The 18,910-nt window shown below is 44.2% G+C and overlaps 1 protein-coding gene across 4 annotated transcripts in view; it reads right to left on the bottom strand.

Moving 5' to 3' along the window:
• The window catches only part of apba1a (amyloid beta (A4) precursor protein-binding, family A, member 1a), a 154,882-nt gene that overhangs the window by 108,592 nt on the left and 27,380 nt on the right, over window positions 1–18,910 (bottom strand). Inside the window, exon 2 of one of the 4 annotated variants that reach the window (XM_078529927.1) lies at window positions 2,927–3,063. The exons of the other annotated variants lie outside the window; for them this stretch is intronic. The gene's annotated coding sequence lies outside the window, so the exon portion shown is untranslated. The remainder of the gene's footprint in view (window positions 1–2,926; window positions 3,064–18,910) is intronic. 4 annotated transcript variants of the gene reach the window in all.

Here is an 18,910-nt window from a genome sequence, read left to right as displayed (position 1 = left end):
TGGGTAATAAATGCTGACCCAGTCAACGAAGCCCACATCCCATGAAATAAAAAAAAATCTCTCTCCACATGCACTCTGGTCCCAGCCTGTTCAAAGTTTGAGTTTCCTGGATTGATGCAAATAAAACACGGGAAATCTAGGCAGAGCTTCGCCCAAGTCACTGGAATTTGGTGTGACTGAGATAGCTGCGGTTTGAGAGTGATTTTCCTGATTTTCTTTGAACATCATGGAGACCTGCACTATACTTAGCCAACATGTTGTCCATCTCAGTGTCCAGCAACACTGTGGACCCCCCCTCCCCCAACCTAAGAAATACTGGGCAGCTAGACCGACCTCCCCAAGGAGCATGTTGTTGTACAGCGTAACAATGGCAGGAGGACCACAGAGGCAAGCTCCGTCTCCATGTAGCGGAGAGGGTTTGGGGAGATTTGACAGAGATATTCAAAAATCATTGAGGGTCTTTGATAGAGTAAATATAGAGAAACTGTTTTCAATGTCAGGAGGGTCAGTAACCAGAGGGCACAGGTTTAAAGGTGATTGGCAAATGAACCAAAGGCAAGATGAGGGTTTTTTTTTTGTGCAGTGAGTTGTTGTGATCTGGAATGCCCGGAATCTAGAAAAGGGCGGTGGAAGCAGATTCAACAGTAACTTATAAAAGGGCTATGGGGGGCAGGGAGGGGAGGGGGAACGAATCGGATAGCTCTTTAGGAATGCTGGAGGAGGCACAGTGTGCACATGGTTCATTCCCAACATCGGCACCTATCGATTTGTGCTTGCTTTATGCTAATAAAAATGCAAATGAGCTTTGCAAGAAATTTGGGCGTAGGTGCCAATCAGCAAGATGGGAGTGAAAATCAGCATCAGTTGTGGTGTCAGTTCTACACACATGCATTCCGGGCAATTCCAGCCCTTCCCCCTATGTGGGGTCTATGTCGAACAGTCTCACAGTGTGAGGTGAGGCGAGTTGGTTATTGTGTTTTATACAGTGGATTGCATACAGTGAGTCACTGTGATCACCAACAGCAGCCAAGAACACTGCTACCACTGGACTGCATCATAGGAACGGAAGAAGGCCATTCAGCCTCCTTGAACCTGTTCACCCATTCAATGAGATCCTAGTTGATCTGTATCTTAATTCCATCTACCAGACTTAGCACCATATCATTCAGGCCAGTTGTTTACACTCCACTCAAGCTTCCCCCCATCCTTCCCCCTTAAATCCTATCAGCATAAATCCTCGATCCCCTTCTTCCTCCCATCCGAATCCAGCGTCCCCTTAAATGCATCTATTCTTTTACCTCAACCACTCCCTGTTGTAGCGAGTTCCACATTCTCGCCACTCTCTGTGTAAAGACGTTGCTTTGGAATTCCCTATTGGATTTATTAGTGACTATCTCATATTCACATCCTCTGATTTTGTTCTTCCTTATTAGTGAATAGCACTCTCTCTATGTCTATCAAACCTTTTCCCAATTCTAAAGGCCTCAATCAGTCTTCTCTTTTCAAGAGAAATGAGACGCATCCAGTTCATCCATTCCGGATAGGTATAATCTCACTGTTCGGTATCACAATTGCAAAATCCTTTTTATACCTTCTCCAGAGTCTCACTATCCTTTTTAGCATATGGAGACCAGAAGTGTACGTACTACTCCAAGAGTAGTCATGATTGTCATGAAGACTTTAATCACAGAAAATGGTTCATCTTCAAGGATTAAGGACATTCTGGAAGAATTTGTGTTTTAAAGACACTGTCCCTTAAAGTGTTAATGCAGGACTCTGATTGCTATTTAGACTCATAGAGTCATAGAGTTATACAGCACAGAAACAGGCCCTTCGGCCCATTGTGTCCATGCCGGCCATCAAGTACCTATTTATTCTAATCCCATTGTCCTGCACTTGGCCCGTAGCCCTGTATGCTTTGGCATTTCAAGTGTTCATCTAAATACTTCTTAAATGTTGTGAGGGTTCCTGCCTCTACCACCCCCTCAGGCAGTGAGTTCTAGATTCCAACCACCCTCTGGGTGAAAAATAATCCGTTAAACTTCAATATTCCAAGAATACTAACCTAGTTTATGTATTCTCTCCTCACAATCTTACCCTTGGAGTCCTGGTAGCATTATGACTTTTTTTTAATATGTTAATTTGTTCATGAGATATGAGCCTCACTGGCTAGGCCAGCATTTATTGCCCATCCCCAATTGCCCTTGAGAAGGTGGTGGTGAGCTGCCTTCTTGAACTGCTGCAGTCCATGTGGTGTAGGTACACCCATAGTGCTGTTAGGGAGGGAGTTCCAGGATTTTGACCCAGCAGCAGTGAAGGAACAGTGATATATTTCCAAGTCAGGATGGTGTGTGGCTTAGAGAGGAATTTCCAGGTGGTGGTGTTCCCATGGGTCTGCTGCCCTTGTCCTTCTAGATGGTAGTGGTCTTGTGTTTGGAAGGTGCTGTCTAATAAGCTTTGGTGAATTGTTGCAGTGCATCTTGTAGGTGGTGCACACACTGCTGCCACTGTGAATTGGTGGTGGATGTTTAAGGATGGGGTGCCAATCAAGTGGGCTGCTTTGTCCTGGATGGTTTCAAGCTTCTTGAGTGTTGTTGGAGCCGCACTCATCCAGGCAAGTGGAGAGTATTCCAACACACTCCTGACTTGTGTTTTGTAGAAGGTGGCTTTGGGAAGTCAGAGCTGCACTCTTTCCAAAGCCAATGTGATGATCAACAGCAGCCAGCGAACACTGTTACTCCTGGACTGCAACAGAATCAGACTTTAAAATAGGAACAGAATCGAGACCAATTTAGCGATTTCCCAAAGCGCTAATCAGTGCCATCTTCCGCGAACACTTCAATACAAAAAGAGGTGACAAGCATACGAGGCCTCTGGAATTCACAGCGAGGCAGCACATGCTGATCATTCTCTGTACAGCACTAACCTGTAAATCACGCAGCAAGATGATTTAAACAGTCAAATGATTCATTTCTCAAAAGCGTCAACAGGCTGCGTCGCTTGTTCCTGTCTGACCCCATGTCGACTGGATCAGGTGCTGCATCATACTCTCGCTTAGCAAACCTCCAAAATAAAATTGCAGGGAAAAATAATAAATAAATAAGAAAGGATTACGGTTAAATGCTTCCTTTCCAGGATTCCAGACGTTTTTAAACCTGCATTTATAGGTTCCTAAAATACCTCTGTGCAGCGACAGCTACATTTTCTCAAGTGTAGCTGACTGAGAAATGAGAAGCTGTGATGGGTTCACTGCTCTCAAATGTTTATCAGCTATGGCCCTATTGAATGGTGGAGCAGGCTCAAGGGGCCGAATGGCCTACTCTTGCTCCTAATTAGTGCGTTCGCATGAACGCAGCAGGTATAAGATGCATTATCACCCTCGCATGCATAAAAGCAAAGCAGTGGTATGACAGGGTTTAAAAAAATGTTCCTGTAGATCGATGCGCACACACATCACAGAATACATTGTGGAATAATAACAAGCAGGGGACTGTCCAATTTTGTAGAATCATACAGCACAGAAGGAGGCCATTCATCCCACTATGTCCATGCCAGCTCTCTGCAAGTGCTTTCCAACCAGTTCCATCCCCAATGCTCCTTCCACATAGCCCTGCATTTTTTTAAAAAATAGCCAAGCATTTATCCAATACCCTTTTAAAAGTTTCTATTGAATCTGTTTCTACCGCTCTTTAAGGCAGCGCATTCCAGGTCACAACAACTCGCTGCGTAAATAACTCATCGCGCTTCTGGGTTTTTTTGTCAATTTATTCTATTTAACTCTCAAGGGGTGCATGCTAAATTCCTGATTGCCAGTTGGTGAAGGATGAAACCAGTGCCAATCTTAACTCCGCTTAGATTTATTCAGAGTGAAACTTTGGAAGTATATACCTCCTGACTCAACCACCACCACAGGGGCCGATGGCTTGTGGTGAGTCACTGGTTTAGGAGCTGCTAAAGGATCCCATCAAAAACTAGTTCCTTTAGTTTAATTATCTGACCTTTCGGCTGTACTTTTCCACCAGCTCTCTCGATCCCTCTGCCGTTCCTGATCTGTCACAATGCTGCTGCAACATCCAGCACTTGGTGAGCAGAAATTCCCTCTGTTGCCTTTAGCCTCCTCCACAAACTCCGTTCACTGAGCACCACTTCCATCCCCTTCCCTGGCCACACTTTGACGTGGAACCAGGCTGCTCACCACCATGTTTGATCCCCGAGCTCAGATTCTGTCCGTGTAACCTCTCCATCACAAAGACTGCCTCCATAACACTGGCCAGCTCAGCTCATCTGTCACGGAAACTCTCGTCCAAAGCTTTTGTTACTCAGACTCCATTATTCCAAAGCTCCCTGAGACAGCCTCCCATCTCCCACTCTGCATAAACTCAGCCCAACCTAAGCTCTGTGACATCAAGTCCCATTCACCCACCTCGTCTTCGCTCGCTGACCTACACCGGCTTCTGGTTAAACAATGCCTCAAGTTTAAAATTCTCAGTGTGTCTTCAAACTTCTCCATGGTCTCACTCCTCCCTATCTTGGTGACCTGCTCCAGCCCTACGACCCTCCAAGACAAAGCATTCCTGCAATTTTGGCCTCTTCATCACCTGCATTGATGGACGTGCTTTCAGTTGCCCAGTCCCTAATCTCTGGAATTTTCTCCCTAACCCTCTCTGCCTCTACCTCTCTCTGCTTCTTTAAGATGCTCCTTAAAACCTACCTCTTTGACCAAGTTTTTGTCATCTGTCCTAACATCCCCTTACGTGGCTCAGTGTTAAGTTCTGTCCGACGACACTCCTGTGAAGCACCTTGGGAAGTTTTACGATATTGAAGGCGCTATACAAATGCAGGCTGTAAAATATTACAAGGCTTTCCATTTGCATATTAAAAAAGGGACACAGGAACAGGAAGAGGCCAATTAGCACTGCCCTGCACCCTCGCCTCCCCCCTCACCCCCCGAGCCTGTTCCACCATTCAATGAGATCATGGCTGATCTGTGACCTAACTCCATCTACCTGCCTTTGTCCCATATCCCTTAATACCTTTGATAAGTTAATCCAACAAACCAATTATATTGGTTCTATGAGGTGCAATACAAATCTTAATTTCTGCCCTGATAAATAAACAACAACTCCACTCCCATTGCCAATTTGTGGCAGAACAGTGGTTTTGGGCTTGTGTGGTTAAAATGCCACATCATTACAAGCAAACATTCATCAACCACATGCACACCACAAAACCCAAAAGTATCAATGACCCAGATATAAAACAGGCATCAACAACACAGGCAAGACTAGAATAGCAATCAGGTGCCTCCAGAAACACAGAGATCTATCTCATGTGTTCAAATAAGAAGGAGTGAATGTGCATTCTAGAGAAGTGGGAGATGGCAGTATTAGTGGTGTGCATTCATGGGTTCAAATCCCATCACAGCAGCTGATGAATTTAAGTCAATAAATAAAACATCTGGAAATGAAATCAAGTCTCAGTAATGGCGACCACAAAAATATCATCAACTCTTGTAAAAACTCATCTGGTTTGCTAATGTCTTGTAAAGGAGGAAATCTGCCGTCCTTACCTGGTCTGGTCGACATGCGACGCCAGACCCACAGCAATGTGGCTGACTCCTAACTGTCCTCTGAAATGGTCTAGTAAGGGCAATTAGGGTTGGGCAACAAATGCTGGCTTTGCCAGCGACACTTGCATCCCATGAAAGAATAGAACAAATCTCTCATGACCTCAGGACATCCCAAAGTGCTTCACAGCCAATGAAGTACTTGTAAGGTGTAATGCCATTGTGATATAGGAAACACAGCAGCCAATTTACAGGCAGCAAGCTCCCATGGAGAGCAATGTCTCGGTGACCTTGGTTGGGCGATAAATATTGGTCCAGGCCACCAGGGAGAATTCCCTGCTCTTCTTCAAATTCCTGACTTTTTATTTTGAAGAGTTCAGTGTCCAAGGAGCTTCCAGGGACAACGAACTACAACAACTTTCATTTATAGAGCAAAACATATTTAATCAGACAGAATTTGACACTGAGCCACGCATGAAGATATTAGGACAGGTCACCAAAAGCTCGGTCCAAAAGGTAGGTTTTAAGGAGCATCTTCAAAGAGGAACGAAAGGGTTTGAGAGGTTTAAGGAGAAAAGGTTTCACAGGTAATCTCAACACTGGGAGTGCCCATTTTAAACACACGTCCCTCTCCCTCATCGCAGATGACGTGTAACAGAAGCAAATTAAAAATGTTCACTATGCATAATTTGGTGTCACATTACTGACTTGAATAAAGATTGTGGGTGTTAAGCACCAAGGTGCTGTGAGCTCAATTAACATATTTAAATTTTATGCTATTCAATTCCACGGTTTTTGTGCCAGATACTGAGAAGCTCAGTCTGTCTCACAGCACAAGATTTCACAAGCCAGCTGGTGAAAATGGAAAGGCAGTAATGAACAAACTAGTCACAGGATGAAACCACCAATTCCTTGCAAATAGCCCAAAGAACAATTTTGCTTTGCACTGGATAATATTCTCTATTAATTCTCCCACGTTCTTCCCGCTCTATACATTTGTTTCAAATGAAATCTTTAAAATTCTCATTCTCATCCCCTACCATGCCTTTGCCCCTCCCTATCTCTGTAATCATCTCCATGTCAATCTGTAACTCTCAAGTATTTACAATCTATATTCATGACTTGGATGAAGGGGCCGGCTGTACTATAGCCAAATTTGCTGACAATGCAAAGGCAGGTGGGAAAGTAAGCTGTGAGGAGGATACAAAGAGCCTGCAAAGGTATATAGATAAGTGAATGGGCAAAACTCTGGCAGATGGAGTTTAACATGGGAAAATGTGAGTTTCTCCTCACATTTTGATAGGAAGAATAGAAAAACCAAAAATTATTTTAATGCAGAGACTTCAGAATGCTGCTGTAGAGGGATCTGGGTGTCCTTGTACATGAATCACAAAATGTTAGCATGCAGCGACAGCAAGTAATTAGGAAGGCAAATGGAATGTTGTCCTTTGTTGCAAGTGGGATGGAGTATAAAAGTAGTAAGGTTTTGCTACAACTATTGGTGAGACCACACCTAGTGTACAGTGTCACCTTACTTAAGGAGGCACATGCTTGCATTGGAAGGGACTTTGCAAACAATAAACCAACTCTTACAAGCATTCCTCTGCTCTTAACAGCAGTAGCTGCTTGTTCCTTCACAACACAACATTTCCCGTCTCTCTCTCCCAGTGTTTCACAAAGCAGCCGGCTGTTTGTTGTGGAAAGGTGTGGAAACTGTCACTTTATATTTCAATAGGTTTCTATTTGAGTTTCTTCCCTATGGTAGCCAGATCTCAGAGGCCTGTCTCCAGGTGGAGGTTTTTAATATGAGCTCATCATTCCCCTATCCAGAACATTATTTCACCTTACATTAAAGGAGACATTTAAAACACAACGGTCTTGTAAAGCCCAGCATTTGTAACAGAAGTATCAGGATAGGTTGAACAGATTGGGGCTCCTTTCTCAAGCAAAGAGACGTCTAAATGGTGTAATGACCCATATGGTGGGAAAAGCCTATATTTTCATTTAGTGCAATGTCCCCTTTCAGGCCAAAGTGTGCTGGGGAAATATTTTGAAAAAGGATTAAGTAGTTTCCAGATTATGACATCATTAGGTTCCAAGAAATGCCATGTGGCCAGAAGTTGCCATGGAGAGCCAAGATGCAAAGGGTAAATAGAAAGATAAATTGCAGTGGGGTTGGATTTTAGCCTGTGTTTTTTGTTTGGCAGTTCAGAAAACACAGAATTCAGGTGAGAGAAAGCAAGCAAGGTTTTCTCTGAATGCAAAACTTTTCTGTTTGGCATTTTTAGAACTTATTCTGGTGTTGAAGCACATCTCTGAGAATAGAGCAGAGACTGTGTTACTGTGTTCTAAAGGACAGAACACCAAAGACAAGAAGGACAAGAGATCGTAGAGTGGTCAAGACCCACTGCTGCTGTTTTAGTGTTACCAGAGCCCACCAGATCATTCAAAGGGTTCAGATATGGGAGTCTCTGGGGATTCTGTGCCATCAGGATTGTCAGGACCCAAGTGAGAGAAGGTTCATAGATGTGCGACTTGTCGTGGTAACAGCATCTGGGATTTTGAATGGAAAACGGCTGCTGGCTCAAGGGCCAAAACAATTGAATGGGAAGTGAGAGATCTTACATAGCTGAGGCCGTTGTTGGAAAGACACAGATTGTACACGGTCCCACATTTGTACAAGTAGTAATGCAACAGCTGGTAATCACATGAAGCGTATCCTCGGTGTGTTGACTATTTAAAGTGAAATGTACCTTTTTATTTGAAATATCATTCACCTGTTAACAAATATTTGAAATATGTTGATTTTAGTTGGTTTGTTGCAATAAAAATTTTAAGAAGTGAAATCTTGACCATCGGTTTGCTATCCATTGGATTAGTGGTGATTCCTTTTTTTATTTAGGTTATCAGTCTCTACGGGGATCATAACAAGGGTGACCTGATAGAAGTCTTTAAAATGATCAAAGGGATTGACAGGCTAAACGTAGAGAAGATATTTACACTTGTAGGGGGAGTCTAAAACTACAGACCATCAATAGCAATAAATTGAAAAGGGAATTCAGGAGAAACCTCTTTACCCAGAGATTGGCGAGAATGGAGAACTCACTACCACAGGGGGTGGTTGAGGCAAATACTTTAGATGCATTTTAGGGGAAACTGGATTAACATGAGGGGAAAAGGAATAGAAGGGTATGTTAATAGGGCAAGATGAAGAGGGGTAGGAGGAGGTTCATGTGGGGCATAAACACAAGCATGGACCAGTTGGGCCGAATGGCCTGTTTCTGTGCTGGAAATTCAATGTAATTTTCTTGCCCCAAAGAGATCATCAAGCTAACTAACCAAAGGCCAGGAATGCAGCCCTATATCTCTGGTGGTGCGACACTTATGAGTGAGACATTTAACCGAGGATTTGTCTGCCTTCTCAGGTGAATGTAAAAGAACCTGCAGCCACTATTTTGAAGAAAAGCAGGGGAATTCTCCCTAGTGTGATCGATATTCATCCCTCAACCAACATAATTAAAAACAGATTATCTGGTCATTACCATATTGCTGTTTGTGGGAGCTTGCCGTGTGCAAATTGGCTTCTGTTTTCCCACATTCCAAGAGTTTCTATACTTCAGAAATTACTTCATTGGCTGTAAAGCACTTCAGGACATCCGGAGGCCCTGAAAGGTGCTATAAAAATACATGTTCCTTGTTGTTATCTTCCTTAATGGTGATGTGCAAGCGTGTTACAGCCTCCCCAAACACCAAAGGAATTTAAATAAGTGCTGTTACATTTTGCAAGTACAACATGTGCAGATAAAAATTCCAAATGATCTGAGCTTTGGTTTCACTTTGCAATGTCACTCGGGCCCCTCAGTCAAAAAAGCTGCCCTGAAGTCATTCTCAGGTATTCATTTTGATCTCTGTATACACAGATATGGCAGGAGCTCTTGTGGTGCAGGGGGTAGCGTCCCCGCCTCTGAGCCAGAAGCTCCGGGTTCAAGCCCCACTTCAGGACTTGATGGCCATGGAAGGTGCGTTCATAACGTGGCCAAACAGGTTGATTATCGGCCTGTAAATCCTTCCAATATACCTGGTAAGAGTGGGAGAGTTTCCTGGTTAGTCATCCTGCAGCACTTTACCAAGCATAACCATGGGCCAATCCAATGGAAGTCTTAGGGCATGGGTCCTGAAGGAGGAGGGCACACAGGTGTTGGCACATACAAAGAAACACACACACTTACAGACAGATACAGGCAGAGAGACACCGGGAGAGGGCAACCCACTCGCTGCCAATTAGTGGGCCATTAAGCTCTTTTAGGAGCTTGTTAAGGGGCACGTGGGGTTGGGAACACCAGTTTCAATCTTTATTTTGGCAAACCCAAAGAGTTTGGTGCAGGTTCGTGCCCGGTCATCGGGCTTGATGCAACTGATGCATTTGAAATTTTGTTTTTTGTTTGTTAAAAATGGAAGTACGATGGGCCAAGCTGTGCGGGTCATTTTCTTTGAACATTTCTCTTTACCAGACATAAAAATATTGAAAATGGGGGAAAAAAAGACTATTTCACTGACAGTCAAGCATCATCCAATTGGGTAATGAGCTTTTTTTTGTTTTCCTATTGGCGTAGGAAGGCAGTACATCACAAGGATGGATGTGTTGGGGGGGAGAGGGGGGAGGGGGGGAGAAGGGGGGAGAGGGGGGGAGAGGGGGGGAGAGAGGGGGGAGAGAGAGAGTTAGAGAGAGAGTTAGAGAGAGAGTTAGAGAGAGAGTTAGAGAGAGAGTTAGAGAGAGAGTTAGAGAGAGAGTTAGAGAGGGGGGAGAGAGGAGGGAGAGAGAGGGAGAGAGGAGGGAGAGAGAGAGAGAGAGAGAGAGAGAGAGAGAGGGAGAGAGGGGGAGAGAGAGGGTGGGAGAAGAAGAGAGGGAAGGAGAGGAGACAAAGGAAAGAGAGATGGGAGAAAGACAGCAATAGTACTTAATTTACACAAAATGGTTTACTGAATAGATTTCATACTCTGGGATTTCTGAAAAACACAATTACGCTATTGGCTTAAATTGTTCAATGAACATTTCGCAATTGCATGAAATTAGAACAAACCGTGCCCTTTTAGACATGGAGTCTTAACGCCAACCTTTGCAAAAACACAAAGACTGCAGGAGGTCATTTTGAAGCTGACTGCTACTATGGCCCAAATACACGGTTATTTTTCAACACTGGGTATGTATATGCCAATGTCAGGCAGAACTGTTCCAGCTATCAAGGGGACAGGACAAAATCCAACAGGACAACTCTGAGAGAACAGGCTGAAAAATAAATTAAATCCTAAACAAGACAGGGGTCCAACCATGTGCTTAACCACAACACAAAACTGCAGCTGTAACAAAGCACCGAAGTCTGCTTTCTCCAATATACATTGTACAAGTACAGAACACAACACACATGGAACAAAAATAGAAATTATATTTAAAGCCTTTGAAATGAAGCAAATTTCAATTGCGATTTAGTCAATAACTCTGGAACGTAATGAGTGCTGTTGAATTTTTTTTTTAACCACACGGACAATTTAAATGCTTTTTAATCAGCTGTATCAGCAGCGATTTCACAGGGAAATGACTTGTTAGGTGGCCAGCTGTGGCTCAGTGGGTAGCCCTTTTGCCTCTGATCAGACGGTCATGGGTTCGAGAGTCCCACTCCAGAGACTCGAGCACAAAATCTAGTCAGACAATCCCAGTGCAGTATCAAGGGGATGCTGCACTGTCGGAGGTGTCATCTTTTGGATGAGGCCTTAAACCATCTGCCCCGTCAGGTGGACGTAAATGATTCCATGGCACGGATGTTGGAGAGCAGCAGGGGAGATATTCCTGGTTTCGTAGCCAATGCTCATCTGGCAACCAACATTAATAAAACAGATTATCTGGTCATTATCACATTGCTGTTTGTGGGATCTTGCTGTGTAAAGTGGCTGCCGTGTTTCCTATATTACAACAGTGACTGCGCTGTTGGTTGTGCAAGGGCTTTGGGGCGTCCTCAGGTTGTGAAAAGCACTATATAAATGCAGGTCTTTTTTTTTTATCCTTCATGAACCTACAACCAGTTGAGGTGCCATACATTTTTAACACCCTGCCAACCTTTCTCACTAACACCCTGCATTCACTTGGGATGAAAAAAAAGCTACCACACTAACCAGAAAAACAGACAACAGGCATTTTTTTTTTAATCTACTCATCGTTGTGCGTATTCCCTTCCCTCAGGCTACATGTTTATGGTTGAGTTATGCAGCATGTGCACTGGGAGTGCACATTCTCCAAGTCAACATGTTACATACCAGCTGTGCTCTGGTTAGCGAATACTATCATGGCAACAACTGTATTCATAAAGCACCTTTAATGTAGTAAAATGCCCCAAGGTGCTTCACAGGAGTGATTATCAGACAAAATCTGACACTGAGCCACATAAGGAGATATTAGGACAGGTGACCAAAACCTTGGTCAAAGAGGTAGGCTTTAAGGAGCATCTTAAAGGAGAAAGAAGAGTGAGGTAGAAAGTTGGAGAGGTTTAGGGAGGGAATTCCAGAATGTAAGGCCCAGGCAGCCAAAGGCACGGCCACCAATGGTGGCTTAGACTTAGATCGTCCCATCCCATGTGAGATAATAGGTAGCAAAATTCTGCCATCAGCCCCAGTCCATTGCGACCTCTTTCACTTCAGCCCAGGTGGTGTCCCACTCTTAAAGGTCCTCCTCAAATGTAGTTCCCCAGGTCTTCTTTGGCCAGCCCTGTCTTCTTTTCCCATCTGGTGGTGTCCACTCTACTGCCACTCTGGCAGGACGTACGTCCAGGAGGCAAAACACATGTCCGGTCAGCCTCAGTCGTCTCTCCTTCACGATGTTCCACAGGCGCTTCTGACCAGTTCGCAATAGTACTTCCTCAATGATGATGTTGTCTCTTCATGTGATGTCCAGGATCTTACATAGGCAACGCTGGATTGATGTCCAATTTACATTCACCTCTGCTTTTCTCTTCCATGTCTTGCTGGCATAGATTGCAGTTGGTACGACTATGGACATATAGAGTCACAGCTTCATGGCCGCGATGGTGGTGTTGGATGTCCAGGCCGTGTGGAGCCACTGGAAGACAGATGCTGCTTTGCCGCTTCTTCTGTGGGCGTTGATCTCTGCATCGTCCTCCCTGGAGATATTGTTTTCTAGGTAGGGGAAGGGTCAATGCCCTCGATGTTCCATTGCCCGATGGTGATGGGAGGGCCTTGTTGCCGTCCAGTCATGGTCTTCTTGCAGCTGATGTGTAGACCAACCTTGGCGCCGCTACTCCCAAGACTGGTGGCCATGTCTTGGAGCGTGCGCATGATTCCTCAGCCAGCAGGGTGATGTTGCCTGCGAAATCCAGGTCCGCCAACCAATGGTGTTGCCACGGGATGCCAAAGTCTGCATCCACCGTCGCCTTCCATTTGCAAGAGGCCAGAAATTGGAGCACAGGCATCTCGGAGGGTCGCACGTCTGGAGGGGGCGAGAGAGATAAGGAAGGGCAAGGCCCCTGGAGTAAATGGAAAACAAAAGGACGAGAATTTTAAAATCAAGGCACTGCAGGGCCTGCAGCCAATGTAGGTCAGCAAGGACATTAAATTTAATAGTTTACTTTGCATTTTATAAACACCGGTAAGGTTCAGTCTTAAAAGCATGGAAGATCAGGAAGAGGGATGGTTAGGCAAGGTTTTTGAGGTCCGAGGGAAGACTGAACTGAGCGTTGGAAACTGCACAATAAGCCTTTATATGGACACAATGGAGTTGTAGGGAGCAGGAAGAGCTCACAGATTAGTGAATAACAAGCAACAGGACCGCAGTGTTGCTCCTCAAAGAGTAAAAACGAATCTTTATTGACACAAACACTTTCCAGGGTGCTTTTCCAGCAATGTTACAAAAGAACGACTATGAAGCTCCAAATTCAGCTCCTGTTCTGTAAACCTGCAATCCTGGCCAGTCAGATTCTTTCCCACCCCTCCCCCTGTTAATTTCCAGCTACCCATATTCTCCCCCAGACTAAACATTAATTTCACAAGCTAGCTATTTTCCTGTTTGATACACAGACTTGTTGTTCCAGCCTTTCCCTGGTTGCACTCGTACAACAGCTTGCACTTACATAGAGCCTTTGACATAGTAAAACATTCCAAGACCCTTCACTGGAGTGATTATCAAACAATATTTGACGCCAAACCCACATAAGATGATATTAGGACAGTTGACCCAAAGCTTGATCAAAGAGGTAGGTTTTACTCGGCACCTTAAGGGAGGAAAGCGAGGCAGAGAGGCAGAGGGGTTTAGGACAAGTATTCCAGAGCTTAGGTCCTCAACAGCTCAGGTACAGTGCAGTGATTAAATTCGACGACGCTTAAGAGGCCAGATTTGCAGGGAGATCTCAGAAAACTGATGGAAACAACATCCAAGAAGCTTTGAAAGAAAGGCCTGCATTTATATCGCACCTTTCACAGCCTTAGGGGATTTTGGGGTGAAACGTTGCTAGCCAAAATGCAAACATTTTCCGGTCACATCACTGCCCTAAAGGAGGAGAATGGTGGATTTTTAGGTAACTAAAAGAGTGAAAAGCTTTTCTTTAACACAAAGCTGCCTTTCGAAGTAGCTGCCTCAACTAAAGGCTGAAATATTAAACATCTTTTGGTTATCTCCACCTATCACTGGCCCTCTATCCAACTCTAACCCCCCCCGCCCCCCCACCCCACTCTAACCCCCACCCCCCCCCCTTAAACCAGCTTATATTTTACTTCTTTTCTATTTTTACTTAGTTCTGCTGAAGAGTCATACGGACTCGAAACGTTAACTGTGTTCCTCTCCACAGATGCTGCCAGGCCTGCTGAGTTTTTCCAGGTATTTTTATTTTTGTTTTGGAATATTGATAAGCTGGCTAAAGTCATGTGCAAACCTCTATGGCACAGTCTTATATTTTTAAACTCTATTTGGGTGAGAGGAGGAAACCTTGAGGCCTAACGTGATTTGGGTTGCCAACCCTACGGGATTGCGCTGGAGTCTCCAGGAATCGAAGGCCAAACTCTTGCAATACTACTGGAAACAAAAACCCAAGGAAGAAAAATTATAGGTACATGAGGAAAAACATGTTAACTTTGAACATCATCTTATTCATTCACAGGACAGGGGCTTCACTGGCAAGGTCAGCATTTATTGTCCATCTCTACACCTGAGTGGCTTGCTGGGCCGTTTCAGAGGGCAGCTAAGATTGCTTAGGGCAGCACACAAATTGCTGTGGATCTGGAGTCACATGCAGGCCAGACTGGGTAAGGATGGCTGATTTCCCTCCCTAAATAACTTTAGTGAACCAAGTCACCATTACCGGTATCAACTTTAATTAATTGAATTTAACTTCCTCATCTGCCAGTGGGATTTGAACTCACATCTCCAGCTCATTTACCCCAGGCTTCTGGATTACTAGTCCAGAAACACAACCATCATGCTCACAATCCCAACAATGTTTACTAGTTATAAAAATATTGGACATGGGATAAACAGGCGGTTTGCTTGACAGCCAACACTCAGCCAATCAGGTCGTGAAGAGTTGACTGGCTTTCCAATTGGCTATGGGAAGGCAGGGACTGCATGGATGGACATGAATGTGGGGGCAGGGCAGATGGAGGCAGGAGGTCATGTGATGAAACCTCCAGGAATACGTGCAGAGTTGGTAACCTTGGGTAGGCTTCAAGATGACATGGCTGATAAGATGTTAGAGAAGCTGTTCCTCTCTAATCCCTTCCGCTTCAGATGAAAGGTCACCGGCCTGAAACACTAAATCTTTCCCTCTCCTCAGAAGCTGAGTATTTCCAGCATCTTCTGTTTTTACTTCAGATTTCCAGCATCCACAGTATTTTACTTTTATTTTAGTTTAAGTCTGTCTTTGCCAAGGGAGGGGAGGGAAAACATAATTCCCTGATCAAGTGAATGTTGAATGTAGTCACAATACTGAAGAAAACAGGCAAAAGGTGAGTTATGCGTCCAGTTCTGGACGCCATACTTGAAGAAGGATGTGAAGGCATTGGAGAGAGTACAGAGGAGATTCACAAGAATGATTCCTGGGATGAAGAACTGTAGCTATGAGGATAGATTGGAGAGGTAGGGACTGTCTTCCTTGGAGAAATGAAGGCTGAGAGGAGACTTGATAGAGGTATTCAAGATCCTGAGGTGTATGGACAGGGTAAATAGTGAGAAAATGTTCCCACTCAAGAAAGCATCAAGAACTAGAGGGCACAGATTCAAAATAATTGGCAAAAGGAGTAAATGTGATGTGAGGAAAATTTTTTTCACCCAAAAGGGTGGTTGGAGTCTGGAACGAACTTCCTGAAAGGGTGGTGGAGGCAGGTTCGATTGAGGTATTCTAAAGGGAATTGGATTGCTATCTGAGAAGAGAGAATGTACAAGGTTACAGGGATAAGGCAGGGGAGTGGGATTAGGTAGAATGCTCTTCCAGCGAGCCAGTGCAGACTCGATGGACCAAATGGCCTCCGTCTGTACTGTAAACATTCTGTGATTCTGTGAAATACCTGTTGAGAGGGCCTCAGAGTAGCCGACACACTTAAATAGGCCACACTCAAAAAGATTCCATGGCCACTGCTTTGAAGAGCAGGAGAGTTATCGCCAGTGTCCTGGCCAATATTTATTCCTCTGCTCATGACCACTTGCTTTTAGTGAGATCTTGCTGCGCACAAATCAGATGCCACGTTTTCTACATTATAGCAGTGGCTACACTTCAAAAAGTGCTTCATCAGCTGTAAAGCGCTTTGGGAGATCCTGAGGACGTGACAGGCACTATAGGAATGCAGGCCTTCCTTTCTCTGCCCCCCCCCACCCCCCCCACCCCGCACCTTTAATAAGCTATTTAACCATTTCAGCTGTATTCTCTTCATCAGAAGTTAGGACTGAACATCATCGTTGATGGCAAACTTTCATCTCATTGTGAGAAGAGACGTTTGAAGTATTGGTGCTTTAAACACAATCCAATCAGCAGCACCATTCATAGCTTGCTGTACAACACACAATATTTTACTCTTGATGCAACTGTTCTAGTCTGAACTCAGTCACAGCAGGACACTCCCAGAAGGAAGGTAGAAACGATTTAGGGATGTCCCCAAAGCGTCTCTGAAGAGGTCAAACATCCCCACTGACTCATGGGAGCATGGTGAGAAACTGTGTCCTCAGGTAATTACTAGAGGTCACAAAGATTTAAAATAATTTGTCAAAGAAGCAGAGGGAAAATTAGGAGAAATGTGTTTTCTTCTAATTCTTTCACAGGATGTGGGCATCACCGGCAAGGTCAGCATTTGCTGCCCATCCCTAACTGCCTTTGAACCGGGTGGCAGAGGGCAGTTAAGAGTCAACATGTGGATCTGCAGTCACATGTAGGCCAGGCCAAGTAAGGATGGCAGGTTTAGTGAACCAGATGGGTTTTTACAACAATCAATAATAGTTTCATGGTCACCGTTGCTGAGGCTAGCTTTTGTATTCCAGATTTATGAACTGAATTTAAGTTCTGCCAGCTGCCATATCCCTACAGCATTCGTGTGGGCCTCTGGATTATTAGTCCGGTGACATTGCCGCTGTGCCGCATTCACCCAGAGGGTTGTTAAGATTTGGAACACACGACCTGAAAGGGCAGTGGAATCAGATTCCACAGCAGCTTTCAGAAGGCAATTGGACACGTGCTTGAAGAGGATTAACCTGCAGCGTTATGGGGAAGGAACAGGGGAATGGGACTAAATTGGACAGCTCTTTCAAAGAACTGGCAGAGGCACGATGGGCCGAATAGCCTCCTTCTTCGCCGTGAGGTTCTATAATTCTAAGTGCTCCCGTATTGATGTGACTTCAGTGGAGTGAGTAAACCCATTTATCAACTGCAGCAGATTACAAAAGCCTGGCGAGGTAAAAATATAATTCTAAAACAATCCAATCAAACCCTCAAGCTGATTCTATTCCTCTGGAGTATTTATTTTAGCGTGAAGGACATATTCAGAAAGCAGACAATAAAGATGATTTACATTCCAAGTGAGGCATGACTTTTCAGATACATTATTTAACCATCAGTCAGACTCTTTTCGCTGGCATAATACTTCAAAATTTACCTTTATTCAAACAGACCGCAATCCAGATTCGCTTGGCAGGGTCATTCAGATTTTAAAGTTCTCTTCTCCCCTATTTGAGACCAAAACTAGGGGTCAGCAATATAAAGGTAGTTGCTCATAAATCCAATGAGGAATTCAGGAGAAACTTCTTCACCCAGAGAGTGGTGAGAATGTGGAACTCGCTACCACAGGGAGTGGTTGAAGTGAATAGCGTGGATGGATTTAAGGGAAGCTAGATAAACGCGTGAGAGAGAAGGGAATAGAAGGAAGGATATGCTGATAGGGTGAGGTAAAAAGGGCTAGGAGGAGGCTTGGATGAAGCATAAATACCAACTGGGCTGAATGGCCAGTTTCTGCGCTGTAAAATTTGATGCTAGTCAGGCAATTCAGTTAGCAGAAAAATTAAGGCACTGTACATTATGAGCACTGTCAATCAGATAAAGAAAATTAATACACTATGCTTTGCTTTTTAATTATGGATTGTGTTTGAAATTTGAATGCAATTTTAGAATTATTTAACAATTTTACTGATGTATCTCTTAATACCCCAGTTTCAATTGTTGTTAATCATTTTCAATTATTACAAGCAAATTGATGTCTTGTTGGCAGCTACAAGGATAATGTTGAAAGTTTTCAAAAACTATAGATAGTTTTGATTGCTTTTTAGTCTGCAGTAGATTGCCTCACAGGCTTTCAATAGGGTCACGCAAACAATGTTGTGAGCTGAATCTTAGCCAAGTTTCCACTATCTATTCGGCTCATCGTACCCTTCATGGGTGGTTCTTCCTCAGTGGGGAAAATGACACCGTACTATTAACCACAGCAACAATTTGCATTTATGTGGCACCTCTAACAGTAAAAATGTCCCAAGGCCCAAGTAATTATCATGCAAAATTTGACACCGAGCCACATAAGGAGGTATTTTTAAAAAGACAGGTAACCCAAAACTTGGTCAAAAAGGGTAGGTTTTAGGGAACATCACAAAGCAGGACAGAGATAGCTAGAGAGGGGTGAGGTTTGAAGAGCCAAGTGCAGACTTCAGGGTCCAGGCAGCTGAAGGCACAGTCACCAATGGTGAAGCGATTAAAATCGGAGATGGGCAAGTGGTCAGAATGGGACGAGTGCAGAGGTTGCGAAGGCTCGAGGAGGTTGCAGAGACAGAAGGGGTGGTATTACATTCCAGTAAGCCAGCTGGTGAAGGATAGAACC

The sequence above is a fragment of the Cetorhinus maximus genome, chromosome 2, assembly GCF_964194155.1.
Source record: "Cetorhinus maximus chromosome 2, sCetMax3.hap1.1, whole genome shotgun sequence".
NCBI lineage: Eukaryota > Metazoa > Chordata > Chondrichthyes > Lamniformes > Cetorhinidae > Cetorhinus > Cetorhinus maximus.
The sequence above is the reverse complement of the archived record's forward strand: the minus strand, read 5'-3'. Positions and strand labels throughout refer to the sequence as shown.